The sequence below is a fragment of the Vicia villosa genome, unplaced genomic scaffold (assembly GCF_029867415.1).
Source record: "Vicia villosa cultivar HV-30 ecotype Madison, WI unplaced genomic scaffold, Vvil1.0 ctg.001282F_1_1, whole genome shotgun sequence".
NCBI lineage: Eukaryota > Viridiplantae > Streptophyta > Magnoliopsida > Fabales > Fabaceae > Vicia > Vicia villosa.
The window spans coordinates 81,008-100,790 of record NW_026705559.1 but is presented as its reverse complement, the minus strand read 5'-3'; the positions used below and the strand labels follow the sequence as shown (position 1 = coordinate 100,790).

The 19,783-nt window shown below is 35.4% G+C and overlaps 1 long non-coding RNA gene across 1 annotated transcript; it reads right to left on the bottom strand.

Annotated features, from left to right (window-relative positions):
- Positions 1 to 7,078: 7,078 nt before the first annotated feature.
- Positions 7,079 to 18,475, bottom strand: LOC131634352 (uncharacterized). The gene is made up of 2 exons (XR_009293524.1): positions 18,352 to 18,475; positions 7,079 to 7,336 (listed from the first exon to the last, which is right to left on the bottom strand). It is a non-coding gene; the product is annotated as an uncharacterized LOC131634352 (long non-coding RNA).
- Positions 18,476 to 19,783: the final 1,308 nt, after the last annotated feature.

Genomic DNA, 19,783 nt, shown 5'->3' with positions numbered 1-19,783 from the left:
TGGAGAGCTAGAACTTTGCTTCAGCCAGTGTAGTGGCAGCATTACAATGCTTCATATCACGCTTCTTCACTATTTCAAGAGCATATCTTCTTTGATGCATTAGCAGACCCATTTTTTACTTATGGAACTTTATGCCAAGGAAGTATGTCATAATACCAAGGTCGCTCATCTCAAAGTGAACTTAGAAATACCCATCTCATTGTTGTCCGTAATCAACAAATCATCCATATATAGACAAAGTATGATCACACATTCACTTGTATCCGACTTCACATAAACTCCATGTTTATACACGGATTTATTGAAGCTAACATCAACTAGGAAACCATTTATCTGATTGTTCCAAGCCTTCGGAGCTAGCTCCAAACCATATAATGCTTTTCTCAACTTGTAGACCATTCTCTCTTGTTTCTTCACAACAAAACCAAGGGTTATTCTACATACACTTATTCCTCAAGCGGACCATTAAGAAATGCATATTTCACATCTATTTGATAGATAGACCAATTGTTGCTACTAGCAATACCAACAACTAGTCGAATGGTCTCAGTCATAGCAACCAGATCAAATACCTCATCAAAGTCTATAACTTCTCTTTGCAAGAATCCCTTTGCAACTAATCGAGCCTTATGCCTGATTATTTCACCTTTTGAATTTGCCTTTACTTTATAGACTCATCTCACACCGATTGGCTTCTTTGTTTCCAACAAATCGACTAACTCTCAAGTATTATTTTTCTCTACAAATTTGAGCCCTTCTATCATTGCACACACTCATTTTGAATCACTCAATGCCTCTTCTGTAACACCCTTTTTTACCCCATAAATAATAAGCATATAATCAGAGAATAAGCATGCATATAATTAAAAAGGGCGTCACATCGACGTTTTCAAAAACTAAAAAGCTTTTAAAAACCGACAACATTTATCCACAAAATACAATACACCTGGTCATTTCAAATAACACCTGACATATAATCATAATTCATCCAAAATATGCGTTAACAGCGGAAAGTAATACTCATGTGTTTCATATAAATGATACATGTCCCATACCATGATCATATCTCCATAAACAACTCATAAGATAACCATAATCATAATATTTGGCTTAAAGCCTCTCAACAACAAGTAACCAATTAAACAGGTTCACAAGTTATAAGAAAATACATAAACAATTAGAACATGAGTTCAACGTCTAAGCTACCCAGTGTTACATGACCAGAGCATTGACTCGCTACTTAATTACCAAGCAAGCTCAGAAGAAACTCCGACTAGGTCACACGCAAGCTACTAATCGTCAAACCTGCATGTCGCCAAACGAGAGCAACATTAAAACAGAAGGGTGAGAATACGAACCATTATGAAGAAAGTATAACGGAATACAATGGTTAAATCAACACTTCAAGTAATTAATCATACTATGTATAACCATGTAGATAATAGTAATCAACCCATATTTCACATGTTATCGAGTACACAACAAGCTCGAATAGTATAATATTTCAATTCTACTATTATATTCTCAATTAAGTACACAATCATAGTTATCACATATTCACACATTTTATCAAATATATATTCAAACTTCACTCGTTTCAATTATCAAACTCATACACATATCACAACTACATCAACTTCACATACTCAATTATCGCATAATTTTAATGTGACTCAATGCAAGATATGTGACGCTATGCATGTGGTACCGAATTGTGAACCCAAAGTTTCACCGCCTCTCGATTCAATATCTAGAATCTAGGCCACACTTCCGATCCGGACAAGACCAAAGCCCACCAAAATGTAAACATATAGTTTACCGCTTCCGATTCACTCTAGAATCTAAGCCTCGCTTTTGTTTCAAAGCAAACCACCTTTGTTTCAAGACACACCATGACATGAATGTATGTACAATGTTAACAAACATATGCAATTAAGATTATCTCATCAATCTTAACTTATCGCATACCCATAATAATTCAACTCTATGAATTATATATCAAATTGTACACAACATTCACAACACATTGATATCAATCCACATAATAGAAACAATATTCAATTATGATTCACCAAAATACAATTAACACTAGCAAACCATACTATCTCATGTTAATTCATATCGTAACAAAATATAAGAATACACTTCTAAACCAAGTATCAATTCATTAGTATTTGGTCAAAATACAATTACGGTCAACTTTCCAAAATACCGTAAGTTACCGACAACCGAATAATCAATTTCAATACTTATTATAATCCAATCAATTATACTTATTGAAATTAATTCAACTATTAAGTAAATCAACTAATTAATAATTACACTACATTAGTTCCAAGTTTCTAATTCATTTTCTATTCCAAAAACTAATATTTAATATAAAAGATATTTAAATCCTAACTATTTCGGACGGTTCGTAAATATCACATTTTCAACAAAAATAACATCACCATGTTAATCTACTAATTAAACTTAGCTACCACGTAAATTTTCATCAAATTCCGGACAATTAATTATACCGCTTAATTCCGCTATTCGGTCAACGGGACTGTTTGAATTATATATAGCACTACTTATTTCTTGTTTCTTCATATTGGTGTATGCTACAGTAAGTTAGGAACATTATTATATTAATTCTTTTAGTATACTAATTAATCTATAAAATCTGTCACTTATACATTCTAGTAGTCAAATATAATATCATCTCACATCTACTCCCTCCGTTCCTTTATAATTGTCACTTTTTAAGTTTTTCCACATACCAAGACAACCAATGATTATTATTACTTTTTAAGTAATGATTATTATTTTTCCAATAATACCCTAAACTTTTTAATACTTTATTTAACTTTTTCTCTCTCTATCATAATGATTAGGGGTAATTTTGACAAAACAACAAAAATACTTTCTTGAACTTTGAAATGTGACACTTAAAAAGAAACAAATTTTTTTTACAAAACTGACAATTATAAAGGAACGGAGGGAGTAATGTTTATTAGCCACTGTAGCGACTGTAGCGTGTTTCATTCAATATTAGCCACTGTAGCAACTGATACAAATTATGCCCAGAACACGTTTTCTAGCATATGGTGACATCATTCAGTGTCACCCACCATTACTCCACCCCCATTTTCGTTTCCTTTTTGAACTATATGAACACAGGGTATTTGTTCCAGTATTTAACCTTGGTTTCAAATCCCAATTTTTCTACAAATTTCAATATACTAAACAAAAATTAAAACACATACTTTCTAAGATTTAACTATGAACAAATATAATATGTTAATCTAACAATTACCCCATTATACTAACCCACAATGATTAGGGATTCTCCCCCTTACCTCTTCAATGTGCTTCAAACCCTAGCTTTTGCCCCTTGTTGTTCTTCCCCTTTTTGCTCCTCTTAGTCTCATTTCTCCTCTTCTTTTGCAAATGAAAATTATGATACCTCTACTCTTCCAACCCTTACTATATTATTCAAATTGGGCTTACCCAAATAATTCCACTTCCTAACTAATTAGGCTCAATCATAAAATAGAGTAGTCAAATAAATAATTATGCTCCAACAAATAATATTATTACCCTTAATATTATTTTTCAATTAATCCAATTAAATCCGACTTTATCTCAAATAAGTAAAATCCAATAATAATATTATTTCTAATATTATTTCTCTACATACTCCACTTTATTAATTCTTCGATTAACCGAATAAATTCTAACTTCACTTAATAATTTGAACACGTTTCTCAATAACACTGACGATCTAATTAATTATCAAACTTCATCCAAATTAAGTAATTAAATCCTTATTTAATTTAATTAGCCAAATAATAAAATTCGGGCTGTTACATCTTCCATGATAACCAGTTCAAATTTGGCCATAAGTGCAAAGTGGACAAAATCACCATCATTATTGATTTCATTATCATGGAATATCTCATAGTCTTGGAGTCTTTAAGGCAAACCTCTTTGCCTAGTTAGTCGTCTAACATTTTCCTCCGTTTTGGCTTTGACACGCGGTTGTTCTGCACTGTCAGTTTCCTCAGAATTGAAAAAATTAAACGTGTAACCGGTTACGCCATTCCTATAATCGGTTACACCCTTCTTTGTCTGCTGCTAACCGGTTACGCCCTATTCTGATAACTTTATTTCATCAATAATCACATCTCAACTGGTCATTATCCTATTTTTTCCAATGTCAAACAACATATAGCCACCAGTAGGATGATAACCAACAACTATCATCACCTCACCTTATAGATTTTGTTTAGATTTGGTTTAAATCCAGACCATGCCCCTTATAGAATTACCTTGTCCAGCTTATTTGTAGGACACCTATTCAACAAATAGGTGGTTGTGGGTACCGCTTTTCCCTAGCACTTTTGACAATTTTTTCCCTTTTAACATGTTTCTCACCATGTTCATAATCGATCAATTTTTCCTCTCGGCAACACCATTTTGGTGTGGTGTATAGGGTGGTATTACCTCATGTACTATCCCTTCTTCATTACAATACTTTCCAAAGTCATTTGAGACATACTTGCCTCCACCATCTGTTTTGAGAACTTTGAGCTTGTGACTACTTTGTCGCTCTACCATGGACTTAAACTTCTTAAACACTTCGAATACCTCATCCTTCCTCTTGATTAGGTATGTCCATAGTTTCCTACTGAAATCATCGATAAAAGTGACAAAGTACTTATTGCCACCCCGCAAATCAACTTGCATCGGTCCACATACATTCGGATACACCATCTCAAGGTGATGCTTGGTCTTATAAACCGCATCCTTACTGAATTTACTCTTGTGCTGGTTCCCTTGTTCACACTCTTCACAAATCTCATTTGGAATATTAATGGATGGCAACCCGATTACCATATTATTCCTTTGCAACGCGTTGAGATCTCAAAAATTGACATGCCTAATACGGTAGTGTCATAACCACTCATCTCGACTTGCTGTTGTAGCAAGACACATATGCTCCGTCGCCTTCAACTCAATCTTGAAAGTTCTATTAGCATCTATAGGAGCTTTAAGGACCAAAACCCCGTTTGCATCCAAAACGCGCAAAATCTTATATTCCATATGAATCTTGTAATTTTCTTCAAGTAATTGGCCGATAATTATAATATTACAGTTGATTTCAGGAACGTATAGCGCATCTTTGATTAAGGAATGACCATCATTCCTTCTCATGATTAAAACATCATTGACCCCGTCGACCGCTAAAGCGGTGTCATCCGCGAATTTCAATTTATTTGTCATGGATTGGTTGATTTTGACAAACCAATCCTTTCTACCTGTCATATGTTTAGAAAATCAGGAATCCAAGTACCATTCCTCACTGTATAGGATTCCATCTCTCACGGTTAACATAATTTTTTCTTTTGATCGCGTTTCTACAGCGTTCCCAAAACTGCTGTTGCTGCTTCCCCGCAGCCCAGTGCTGCAGCAATTACCTTTCGTAATCATGACTAAGAGTGTATTCTCTTCATCCACATCTTGTCATGCAACCCTGGCTTCATTCCCTTGAGTTTCCCCCTGTTTTGCATTGCAATCTCTTGCATTATGACCAAGTTTTTGACAATTCCAACATTGTGTTTTACTCTTGTCAACCTTCTTGGGTTAGTTTTTGCCATTTAAATAAAGAACAAGAAACTTACAAACAGGGAAAGCGTTGAAAATAAATTTCCTATTTGGAAATTCAAAGTATAATTGCTGAATTGAAAAAACAAAAGAGAAATAATAAAATAAGCAGGATGATTATGAAGCGCTCGAATCACTAGTCGTTGGAAGGATGGAACGGTGGGAAATGACCCATAGTTGCTAAGGTTTCCATCATATTCTGACCTTCTCTAACATAAGTAAATCTCACGTCCTCTTGTCTATGAACAATCATACAATTTTGCTCTTGAAAGTAATTTTCCAACGCCAATTGTGTAGGAAACTGTTACCTCAAATTTTGAGGAGGGAGATGTTCCCTTGAAATTTGAAAAAATTGTTGAAATTTTGGACCAAATTTGTGTAGATATTAGGTGAGACTGTGGTTGCCCCATCTGTCAACCCAAGTGCAAATTCCTCCATTATTTATTGGTGATCAGAGAGTTGATGCTGTGCATGATCTTCTGTTGGTTGTCTCACATCAAGACGATGGGATTCGTCATGAGATCCTTCTTGAATGTCTACTTAAGCGCCCTTTATGAATCTATGTGCTTGCAGTTATGAAGTTGATGATCCTAGTGATAAACTTTTCTAAAGTTTTGACGACGACAATGCCAACGACTGTAGAAGTTGGTAAAATCGGTGGTAATGGGTTTCCAACTTTATGATGATGGTGATCAAACTTAGGGACATCTCAAGCCACTTCTAGTAGGGGAATCAATACTTATTTGAAATGATTATATGATTAATGTATATGGCAAAGAATATTTAAGGCATCAGAGTTGTGAAAAAAAAGAAGTGTGAAAGCTTGCCTAGTCATGTTTGTATGAATGATCAGAGTTTTGTAAAAAATAAAGAAGTAACTCCTAATATACTAAGGAAACTCTCACACACACACACACACACTTGAAACCTATTTTTTATCAATCAAATATCGTAACATATTTTCAAACATGAGCCAAGTGGTTAAGAAACTATCATTTTGCTTTTTGAATCCCTTTTAAAGTAACTGATTGATTGGAATATATTTTGGAACTACACAAACGATTATAACCTTAAGACAAACAATTGGATGATTTTTTGAAGCATCTAATCGATTAAACCATAAGCTAATTAATTAGAAGAAGATTAAACGAGTGTACAAACAATTGTGATATGTAACACCCCTTTTATACCCCAAAATAAATAAGCATATAATCAGAGAATAAGCATGCATATAATAAAAGGGCGTCACATCGATGTTTTCAAAAACTAAAAGCCTTTAAAAACCGATAGCATTTACTTACAATATATGATACACCTGGTCATTTCAAATAACACTTCTTAATTAATCATGTTTTATCCAGAATATGCATTCACAGCGGAAACTACTAAATACTCATGTGTTTCATAAAATGATCCATGTCCCATACCATGATCAAGTCTCAATAATCATATCAACATAAATTAAAACATAGTTCAGAATATTTGGCTTGAAAGCCTCTCAAACAACAAGCAGCCAAATAACAAGTTCTCAAGTCATAAACATAATACATAACCAAATAGAAACATGAGTTCAACACGACTAATCTACCCAGTGTTACATGACCAGAGCATCGACTCACTACCTAATCTCCAACAAACACGGAAGAATCTCCGACTAGATCACGCACGAGCTACTAAACTCCAGAACCTGCATGTCGCCAAATGAGGGCAACATTAAAACAGAAGGGTGAGAATATAAATCATTATGAAGAAAGTATAATAAGATACAATGATTCAATCAACAGTTATAAGAATTCATCACACTTATATAACCATGTAAATAATACTAACCAACATTTATTTCACATGTTACAAGCATACATCAAAACTCAAGGAGTATAATATTAAATTCCAATACTATATTCCTAAATAATACACATAATTATAATAATCACATGATCATATATTTTACCAAGTCATGTGTCCAAACATCACCAAATCCAATTATCACATCTCATGTACACATAACAATCACATAAATGCATATATTCAAACATTACATAACTTCAATGTGACTCAATGCAAAATATGTGACACTATGCTGTTAGAACAAGATTTGTTCTGACCAATTATCTTAGTTTTGATGATAACAATAATATGAATTTTGCTTAAGATAATATGGTACTCTAATCCAATGCAATTTCCTTTTCAGGAAATATATAAAGAGTATGCATAATTCAGCGCTCAGAAGCTTTGTCTCAAAGGGTTCAGCATGCAACATCAGAACATGGTCTGGCAAGACATCAGAAGATGGTCGAAGCAGAATCAGAACATGGGTCTATGGAAGCATCAGAAGAACATGAGATCAGAAGCACTGAAGTTCTGATGGTATCACGCTCAGAAGCACTTCAAGGTCAGAAGATCAGAAGATGCTTTGCACCAAGCTGTTTGACTCTGATGATATTCAAACGTTGTATTCACAAACATCAGATCAGAAGGAAGTACAAGTGGCAAGCTACGCTGACTGACAAAAGGAACGTTAAAAGCTACTAAAGGCAACGTCAGTAGACACAGCGTGAACAAGGCTCGAGGTAGTTGACAAAAGCGTATAACATTAAATGCGATGCTGTACGGAACACGCAAAGCATTAAATGCACTCAACGGTCATCTTCTCCAACGCCTATAAATATGAAGTTCTGATGAGAAGCAAGGTTAACGATCCTGAACAAAACAACTCATATTAACTTGCTGAAACTCTGTTCTATTCAAAGCTCAGAATCTTCATCTTCATCAAAGCTCACTACATTGCTGTTGTAATATATTAGTGAGATTAAGCTTAAACGTTAAGAGAAATATCACAGTTTGTGATTATAGCTTTTAAGAAGCAATTGTAATACTCTTAGAATTGATTACATTAAGTTGTAAGGAACTAGAGTGATCGTGTGGATCAGAATACTCTAGGAAGTCTTAGAGGTTATCTAAGCAGGTTGTAACTAGAGTGATCGTGTGGATCAGAATACTCTAGAAAGTCTTAGAGGGTATCTAAGCAGTTGTTCCTGGAGTGATCAGTGTGTGATCAGAAGACTCTGGAAGACTTAGTTGCTGACTAAGTGGAGAACCATTGTAATCCGTGCGATTAGTGGATTAAATCCTCAGTTGAGGTAAATCATCTCTGCGGGGGTGGACTGGAGTAGTTTAGTTAACAACGAACCAGGATAAAAATAACTGTGCAATTCATTTTTATCTGTCAAGTTTTTAAAGCTACACTTATTCAACCCCCCCCCCCTTTCTAAGTGTTTTTCTATCCTTCAATTGGTATCAGAGCGCCGGTTCTAAGGTGCAAGCACTTAACCGTGTTTAGAAAAGATTCAGGAAGAGAAAAACGCTTCAGTAAAAGATGGCTGATGAAACTGCAAAGTCTACATCTACATCTGGCTCTGCTGAGCAACACAACGGTAACAATGGTTATACTAGACCGCCGGTGTTTGATGGTGAAAACTTTGAATACTGGAAAGATAAACTGGAAAGTTACTTTCTTGGTCTAGATGGTGATCTATGGGATCTTCTGATGGATGGTTACAAACATCCAGTAAATGCTAGTGGCGTAAAGCTGACAAGGCAAGAAATGAATGATGATCAGAAGAAGCTTTTCAGGAATCATTATAAATGCAGAACTGTTTTGCTAAATGCTATCTCTCATGCTGAGTATGAGAAGATATCTAACAGGGAAACGGCCTATGACATATATGAGTCCTTGAAAATGACTCATGAAGGAAATGCTCAAGTCAAGGAGACTAAAGCTCTCGCTTTAATCCAGAAGTATGAAGCCTTCAAGATGGAGGATGATGAAGACATTGAAAAGATGTTTTCAAGATTTCAAACTCTTACTGCTGGATTGAGAGTTCTTGACAAGGGATACACCAAGGCTGATCACGTAAAGAAGATCATCAGAAGCTTACCCAGAAGATGGGGTCCTATGGTGACTGCATTCAAGATTGCAAAGAATCTGAATGAAGTTTCTCTGGAAGAGCTTATCAGTGCCTTGAGAAGCCATGAAATAGAGCTGGACGCAAATGAGCCTCAAAAGAAAGGTAAGTCTATTGCATTAAAATCCAATATCAAGAAATGCACTAACGCTTTTCAGGCTAGAGAAGAAGATCCTGAAGAATCAGAATCTGAAGAAGAAGATGAACTGTCCTTGATCTCCAGAAGGCTAAATCAACTCTGGAAGAACAAGCAAAGGAAGTTCAGAGGCATCAGAAGTTCAAAGAAATTTGAACGTGGAGAATCTTCTGATGACAGAAGATTTGACAAGAAGAAGGTCATGTGCTATGAATGCAATGAGCCTGGACACTTCAAGAATGAATGTCCAAAACTTCAGAAGGAAAATCCCAAGAAGAAGTTTCATAAGAAGAAAGGTCTTATGGCAACCTGGGATGAGTCAGAAGATGATTCAGACTCTGAAGATGAGCAGGCTAACTGTGCGCTGATGGCGACAGAAGATGACGGATCAGAATCTACATCAGAATCAGATTCTGAAGAGGTATTTTTTGAACTTACTAGAGATGAGTTAGTTTCCGGTCTAACTGAACTTCTGGAATTCAAGTCTCAGATTAGTCTCAAATACAAAGAGCTGAAAAAGCTATTTGAATTTGAAACAAAGAAGCTTGAGTTGGAGAATTCTGAATTAAAAGAAAAACTTTTAAAATTATCCAATAATGTTGGATCTCCTTCTGATTCAGAAAAATCCACTCCTAGTCTAAACCATATTCTGAAAGAATATGATTTAAGTTTCAGGAAGTTCTTATCTAGAAGTATTGGCAGAAGTCAGCTAGCTTCTATGATATATGCTGTGTCTGGAAACAAAAGAGTCGGCATTGGTTTTGAGGGTGAAACCCCATACAAACTTGAACCTGTTGATGAAATGAAATTCACATACAAGCCATTGTATGATCAGTTCAAGTATGGCCACTCCCATGATATTAGGCACACTTCACATGCTTAAAGCTTTCACATAACACACATCAAAAAGCATGTGACACAACCTAGGAAATATCATGAAACTCACATTAAAAATTATCATGCTGTTCCTCCTATTGCTTACAATGTTAAACCCAAGTTCAATCAGAACTTGAGAAAATCTAACAAGAAAGGACCCAAGAAAATGTGGGTACCTAAGGATAAGATTATTCCTATTGCAGATATCCTTGGCTGCAAAAAGGATAAAGCACAACATGTCGTGGTACCTGGACTCTGGATGCTCACGACACATGACAGGAAGAAGGTCTATGTTCCAAAACCTGGTGCTTAAGTCTGGAGGAGAAGTCAAGTTTGGAGGAGATCAGAAGGGCAAGATAATTGGCTCTGGAACTATAAAGTCTGGTAACTCTCCTTCCATTTCTAATGTACTTCTTGTAGAAGGATTAACACATAACCTCTTATCTATCAGTCAATTGAGTGACAATGGTTATGATATAATCTTTAATCAAAAGTCTTGCAAGGCTGTAAATCAAAAGGATGGCTCAATCCTATTTACAGGCAAGAGGAAGAACAACATTTATAAGACAGATCTGCAAGATCTTATGAGTCAGAAGGTGACTTGTCTTATGTCTGTTTCTGAAGAGCAGTGGGTCTGGCACAGAAGATTAGGTCATGCTAGTTTGAGAAATATTTCTCAGATTAACAAACTGGATCTTGTCAGAGGACTCCCTAATCTGAAATTCAAATCAGATGCTCTTTGTGAAGCATGTCAGAAGGGCAAGTTCTCCAAACCTGCATTCAAGTCCAAGAATGTTGTTTCTACCTCAAGGCCATTAGAACTCTTGCACATTGATCTGTTTGGCCCAGTCAAAACAGCATCTGTCAGAGGGAAGAAATATGGATTAGTCATCGTAGATGATTATAGCCGCTGGACGTGGGTAAAATTCTTGAAACACAAGGATGAGTCTCATTCAGTGTTCTTTGATTTCTGCATTCAGATTCAATCTGAAAAAGAGTTTAAAATCATAAAGGTTAGAAGTGATCATGGTGGTGAATTTGAGAACAGATCCTTTGAAGAATTCTTCAAAGAAAATGGTATTGCCCATGATTTCTCTTGTCCTAGAACTCCACAGCAAAATGGAGTTGTAGAACGAAAGAATAGGACTCTGCAAGAAATGGCCAGAACCATGATCAATGAAACCAATATGGCTAAGCATTTCTGGGCAGAAGCAATAAACACTGCATGTTATATTCAGAATAGAATCTCTATCAGACCCATTCTAAATAAGACTCCTCATGAATTGTGGAAGAATAAAAAGCCCAACATTTCATATTTCCATCCTTTTGGATGTGTATGCTTTATTCTGAACACTAAAGATCATCTTGGTAAGTTTGATTCCAAAGCACAAAAATGTCTCCTTCTTGGATATTCTGAACGCTCAAAAGGCTACAGAGTATACAATACTGAAACATTGATTGTAGAAGAATCAATCAATATCAGGTTTGATGATAAGCTTGGTTCTGAAAAACCAAAGCAGTTTGATAATTTTGCAGATTGTGATATTGATATATCAGAAGCTGTTGAGCCAAGAAGCAACGCATCAGAAGCAGAGCTTCTCAGAAGCAAAGAATCTGAAGATCAAGTATCAGCTTCTCTGGAGAATCTAAGCATTTCTGAAGAACCATCTGTCAGAAGATCATCCAGACTCATCTCTGGTCATTCAGAAGATGTCATTCTTGGAAAGAAGGATGATCCAATCACAACAAGAGCATTCCTTAAGAACAATGCAGACTGTCAATTAGGCCTTGTATCTTTGATTGAGCCAACTTCTGTTGTTCATGCTCTAGAAGATCCAGACTGGATAATTGCTATGCAAGAAGAACTGAATCAGTTTACAAGGAATGATGTTTGGGATCTTGTTCCTAGACCAGATGGATTCAATATAATCGGTACAAAATGGGTCTTCAGAAACAAGCCCAGAATGAGAAGATGAGAAGTTCTTATGTATGAGTATCTTCTGAAATGAAATTTCTTTTATAAGAAGTTCTGATTGAAATCAATTAGAAATTGTGATTCAGTTATTACTAACGTTTCATTGTCTAAGTTGATTCAGAATCTCTTTAAAAGCAAAAAGGCTGTAACTGGCTATCCAGATGGTAAACACGTGTTCACTATTCCTGGACAAGCGTGCGTGCAGTTGAGGGGACGTCTACTTAGGTAACTGTGCAAATCACGTCTTTTGTCATTATTATCTCTCCTCACGTCACGTAACATTAAATGCTCTTCATCATTTACTCTCTTTCAGTTTTCTTTTTATATTCTTCAAACGTTTCTTTTCCCTCTTATATTTCTCTCACTTTGCATTCAGTTTCTTTTTCGTTCTCTCTCTTTCCATTCATATCATAAACCCTAGCAGTTTCCAATATCTGCAACTTCATCATGAATCCATCGTCAAGCTCTGGGAATCAAGATAATGATCGGAAACAAAAGAGAAAGGCAACTGCTGAACCAGAAACCAAACCAAAAAGAGTAAGGATCACCTATGACCCTCTCAAAGTGAACCCGTTTGAAGCTATGATGTCTGGAAATTACTCTAGACGTGTGTATCAACCCTTTGACGGTACCCCTCAATCACCTCCCTCTTCACAGACCTCCACCACCTCTTCCTCCTCATTCATCCTCTCGGAACCACCTTCTTCACCATCTGATATCTCCTCTCCTTCAACCCATCCATCAGATATTTCTTCATCTCTCTCACACCCTTTTCCCACCAGAACACCTAATCCCTATAGTGTTGTTCTTCCCGACTCCAGGTTCACTGTCAACCCTCCAACTCCTACCACTCAATCATTTCTGGAGCTTTTACATTCTGATGTAAATGGCTGGTTGGAGATTCTGGGTGCTGCACACCTTAACCATCTGGATGAGTATGCTACAAGCAACCTTTGGGATACCTTTCGTCAGGATTTTCTGGCTAAGGTTACAGACACTCAGAGAAGGATTATGTCTGAAGCTCCTGGTGTTCGTGGTCTTCGGTTGGAAGTTGGTGAAAGCAGCTATCACCATCTCATCAGGAACAGAAGTGTTCTTGAGGAGAAGATACCAGCAGTGAGTTGGAAAAAGAAAATCTCTGCAGAGACATCGTGGTGTGGAGACCATGGTTTCCTGTGCTGACTGGAGATTTTCAGTGGCTGTTCAACTGGTTCAGAATGAACCCCTCTGAAAAAGCACCTCACATGGTCTTTCCAGTAGTGGTTTATCCTGCTGAAGTTGCTGGTCCTACTCCTCCAACAAACCTAGCAGCTATTCTTCAAGCGTTGGAAGATGGAACTTCTGAGCTGCTTGAACCAGAATATGCTAAGGCTACTTCTGAGTCAGACTCAGATGAGGAAATGGAAGATGCACAAGCTGAAGATCTCCCAGAAGATCACCCTGCTGAGATTGCTGTCCCTTTTTGGCAGAAATTCAGGTGTCTCTTCTTCTGGTGAAACCTCAGTTCTGATGGAGACCTTGGAAGCTCTTCATCAGAATCAAGCTATGCTGGCTTCTCGTTTGGACGCGCAAAAAGTAGCCAATGCTGAGTTTCGCTCCTTCATGGCAAGGCAAGCTACAAGCACTGACGGGATTCATGATGTTCTGGCGCGGATTTTGCGTAGGCTAGGATCTTAGTCCTTTGGTCTTTGTAGTTTTCTTTCCTTGTTGCATCTGTTTTCCTGCATTCCTCTCTTGTAATCCTTTTTGTTGATTATCAATGAAAAGTTTCTTTGTTTTTACATTCCAGTGATTTTATTTGCCGTTTTATTCATCTGAATCTTTTGAAATATTCTTTTTGATGTTATGACAAAAAGGGGGAGAAGATAAATGATAAATGATTTGATTAATCTATCAGTTGCTGGGTATAGCTCCCACACATTTACTAACAAGAACTGCAAGTTCTATATGGCTTAAGTGTTTTGCAGGTATAAAGAAGTGAAGAGAATCTTCAAAGCAAACACAAGAAGCAAAACCATAAGAAGTGTTATTCTGTAAAAAGAATAAACTCATGGAAACTGAAGCAAGCTGAGTGCTGTCAAGCTTCAGAAATCAGAAGCAAGAAAGAAGAATGAATCAGAAGCACTGATAATAAGTGTTTGATCCATATTTGTCTATTTGCTCTGACAAAATTCTATTTGCTCTGATACATTATTTTAGCCTATATGGCTCTGATACATATCATGTGTTCTAATATACATTTTATGTTCTGACTCGTTCATGCTGACTTTTGTCGTTTAGTTTTTGTTCTGTAACATTTCAGGATGTAGAGATGCTCTGATGATGCTCTGGTACATTCAACAATGTTCTGATACAAATCTAGCATGAAGTGATGTTGGTAGAAATTCAAAGCTCTGAAGCTATCCGAGGGAAGCAGAAATCAGAAGCTGTGAATGTTCTAAAGATCCAGAAAACTCAAGTTCTGAAGCTGTCCTAAATGGAAGCAGAAATCAGAAGCTGTGAATGTTCTGAAGATCAAAGAAATTCAAGTTCTGAAGCTGTCCTAGATGGAAGCAGAAATCAGAAGCTGTGAATGTTCTGAAGATCAAAGAAATTCAAGTTCTGAAGCTGTCCTAGATGGAAGCAGGAATCAGAAGCTGTGAGTGTTCTAAGGATCTAAAGAAATTCTAGTTCTGAAGCTGTCCAATGGAAGCAGAAGTCAGAAGCTATGAATTCTCTAAAGACAGAAGCTTATGTGATCGTCTCTACCGAAATAATCAGGGAAGTCTTTTATTAAAGTTCTTCGAGTATTTATTTCAGGGGGAGATTATTTATCTCAGGGGGAGATTGTTAATCTCAGGGGGAGACATATTCATATGCTTATGCTATAGCTGTGTAATTTGTCTTTTGCCGTCTGCTCTTTCTGATCGCAAATTCATATCATTTATATATGTTTTTGTCATCATCAAAAAGGGGGAGATTGTTAGAACAAGATTTGTTCTGACCAATTATCTTAGTTTTGATGATAACAATAATATGAATTTTGCTTAAGATAATATGGTACTCTAATCCAATGCAATTTCCTTTTCAGGAAATATATAAAGAGTATGCATAATTCAGCGCTCAGAAGCTTTGTCTCAAAGGGTTCAGCATGCAACATCAGAACATGGTCTGGCAAGACATCAGAAGATGGTCGAAGCAGAATCAGAACATGGGTCTATGGAAGCATCAGAAGAACATGAGATCAGAAGCACTGAAGTTCTGATGGTATCACGCTCAAAAGCACTTCAAGGTCAGAAGATCAGAAGATGCTTTGCACCAAGCTGTTTGACTCTGATGATATTCAAACGTTGTATTCACAAACATCAGATCAGAAGGAAGTACAAGTGGCAAGCTACGCTGACTGACAAAAGGAACGTTAAAAGCTACTAAAGGCAACGTCAGTAGACACAGCGTGAACAAGGCTCGAGGTAGTTGACAAAAGCGTATAACATTAAATGCGATGCTGTACGGAACACGCAAAGCATTAAATGCACTCAACGGTCATCTTCTCCAACGCCTATAAATATGAAGTTCTGATGAGAAGCAAGGTTAACGATCCTGAACAAAACAACTCATATTAACTTGCTGAAACTCTGTTCTATTCAAAGCTCAGAATCTTCATCTTCATCAAAGCTCACTACATTGCTGTTGTAATATATTAGTGAGATTAAGCTTAAACGTTAAGAGAAATATCACAGTTTGTGATTATAGCTTTTAAGAAGCAATTGTAATACTCTTAGAATTGATTACATTAAGTTGTAAGGAACTAGAGTGATCGTGTGGATCAGAATACTCTAGGAAGTCTTAGAGGTTATCTAAGCAGGTTGTAACTAGAGTGATCGTGTGGATCAGAATACTCTAGAAAGTCTTAGAGGGTATCTAAGCAGTTGTTCCTGGAGTGATCAGTGTGTGATCAGAAGACTCTGGAAGACTTAGTTGCTGACTAAGTGGAGAACCATTGTAATCCGTGCGATTAGTGGATTAAATCCTCAGTTGAGGTAAATCATCTCTGCGGGGGTGGACTGGAGTAGTTTAGTTAACAACGAACCAGGATAAAAATAACTGTGCAATTCATTTTTATCTGTCAAGTTTTTAAAGCTACACTTATTCAAACCCCCCCCCCCTTTCTAAGTGTTTTTCTATCCTTCATATGCATGCGGTACCGTAATGTGAACCCAATGTTTCACCGCTTTCCGATTCAATATCTAGAATCCAAGCCACGCTTCCGATCCGGACAAGACCAAAGCCCACCAAACGTAAACATATAGTTTACCGCTTCCGATTCACTCTAGAATCTAAGCCTCGCTTTTGTTTCAAAGCAAACCACCTTTGTTTCAAGGCACACCATGATATGAATGTATGTACAATGTTAACAAACATACGCAATTAAGATCATCTCTACCATCTTAATATTTAGCATATCACAATAATCCAACTCAATGAATTATCTACCAATTGTACACAACATTCACAACACATACATATCATTCACATATAAAAGCAAATAATCAATTACGATTCACAAAATCCAATTAACACTAGTAAATCATACTATCTCATGTTAATTCTTATTTGCCAAAATATAAGAATATACACTTTCAACACCAAGCAATTACTTATTAGAATTAATACTAACCAACTACTCAAAGAGAATCATTACCGGAACATCATCATTGGCATAGCAATATATATTTCTCAACATACATATTCAAGCAATATACAAATTCGGTTCATTTCATAAAATACCGCAATTTACCGATAAACCGAATAATTTATCCAAGTTCAAATATATTCAAATTAAATAGATTTATTGAAATTAATTTAATCAATCAATCAATAATCACCCTATATTAATTTTTATTCACTTATTTTTCTATTCCAAAACCAATATTAAATATAAAATATATTCAAATCTACACTATTTCGGTCGGTTTGTAAATATCATATTTTCAACAAAATAATGCCACCACGTTAGTCTACTAATTAAACTTAGCTACCACGTAAATTTTCATCAAATTCTGGACAACTAATTATACCGATTAATTCGACTATTGGATCAAACGAGACTGTTTCTATTATATTTCAATTATATTTTAAGTCAATTAACTCTTTTCCATTAATTCCACTATTAATCTATCACTCAATTAATGTTCCACTATCCATTAATTCTCTCTCTAAATGCTACACATCTTCTGCTACTGAGAGAGAAAAACAGGACATTATCATTAGTCTACCATTATCCTAATATGAGACTCCAAATGGTGAGTGTGTACTAAACTAACACTGATATGAGGATTATTTTCTATACTAACTATAAGCCATAAATATATATACACTATCATTTTTAGAGATTAGGATTGTGGTATATAATTGCAACAAGTTATTCACCCATAGAAATGAAGACACATGAGGAAGAGCTCATAGTGGCAAATGAAATTCCTTTAGGCATATGAAATTCCTTTCATTTCTAAATTCACTTGCAGCTAGTAACAATAAGAATTAACCATGAAAATGAAGATTCTACTTAATCCAGTCAAGAACGAAAATGGAGAGCCACCATTTCACAATATTCATGATGAATTATCAAACTTTTCCAGCAATAATGAACTTAATATACAACGATAATTCAGCATAGCAATTTCATGGATTTAATTAATAAACTCTAACACATTAATCTACCCAAAGACCAAATTATACCAACCCATAATAATAGGGATTCTCCCCCTTACCTCTTCAATTTCTTCAACCCTAGCTTGTTCTTCCCCTTTCTCTTTTCCCTTTTTCTTCTTTTTCTCTTCTCTGCCTCTTTCTCTCTATCCGAAAATTGAAAAAGAAAAATGAAGAGAAAATGTGGTACCTCTCTCCTTAACCTTTACCAACTACACCATATGGGCCTAATTATAACACCCCATATTTACTCCTAACATCAATAATTAAGCCCAATAAAATATATACTATTTATTATTTCTATTTTTATTTACTTAATCAAATAACACCAATAATTAAATAGACACAAATATACACACCAAGTTAATTAATATATATCGATTAACACACCAATTAATTAAATAAATAATTAGCACACCAAATTAATTAAATAAATAATAAAATAAATGCTGCTAAAATCCTCTAATAACTCAATGTCTTATATTTTCGGTCTAATCTTAATTACTCGGAAAATTCCCAAAACTCTAAATATTAACTCTTTGATATTTCTAATACTAAAAATATTAAAATTTCCGATTAAATATTGATCCGCTATCCCGAACTTATACCGACTAAATCGTCCCAAAACGCAAAATTTTCAATAAACATCATAAATGACTTAATTAAGCAAATAATTATTAAAAACACCAAATAATATAATTACTAATATAATTAATAAAAATATTAATAAAAAAACTGGGATGTTACATGATATGCCTTAATGGCTGGCAATGGCTCCTTATCAAATATTTCCATTTTGGGCCAAGAAAAATAATTTTTTAGATCATCTAATCGATTAGGACATTAAGAAGGCCCATAGATCGTTTCCTTTTTCGGTTTTTCCTTACACTACTACGAATAATATATTTCATGACAAACTTTCACCTCATCCAACAAAAAACCGAGGTATAATGGCAAGGAGCGTCATATTTTATTATTTTTAAATAAAAACCACCCATTCCCTCGATGTTTAATATAACCGATGGGAAAAACAACTCATGACATCTTTCAAATCCCAACTATTGATTTATCCCGCCATTTATCCCGTCAGTTTCCATAACAACCAAAGCATAGAATAATAAGATTTTACTATAAATTAATTTTATCCTAATCCTAACTTATCTAGCCACCCCAAACTTGTATGCATCATTCTTTGGAATGAATTGTAAGACAGAAAAAAATCTTCAATATTCTATATTCTTCTATCTTGGACAAAACAATTTTTCCACCCTTGCAACCTATCTCACATAATGGTGTTAATGTTGTTGTTGTTTATTTTTGGAATAACCTTCCTATGTTTTCAATCAAAGAAAACAACGATGCTTTCCTAAGTTAACAACATTGAGAAATTTATTCTCAGACATGTTTAAATTGCACCAAAAAATGGTGCCTGGTGAAAAATTGAAATTGAAACACGACATGTTACTTTCAATTCTTTGTCATGTACCATTTTTT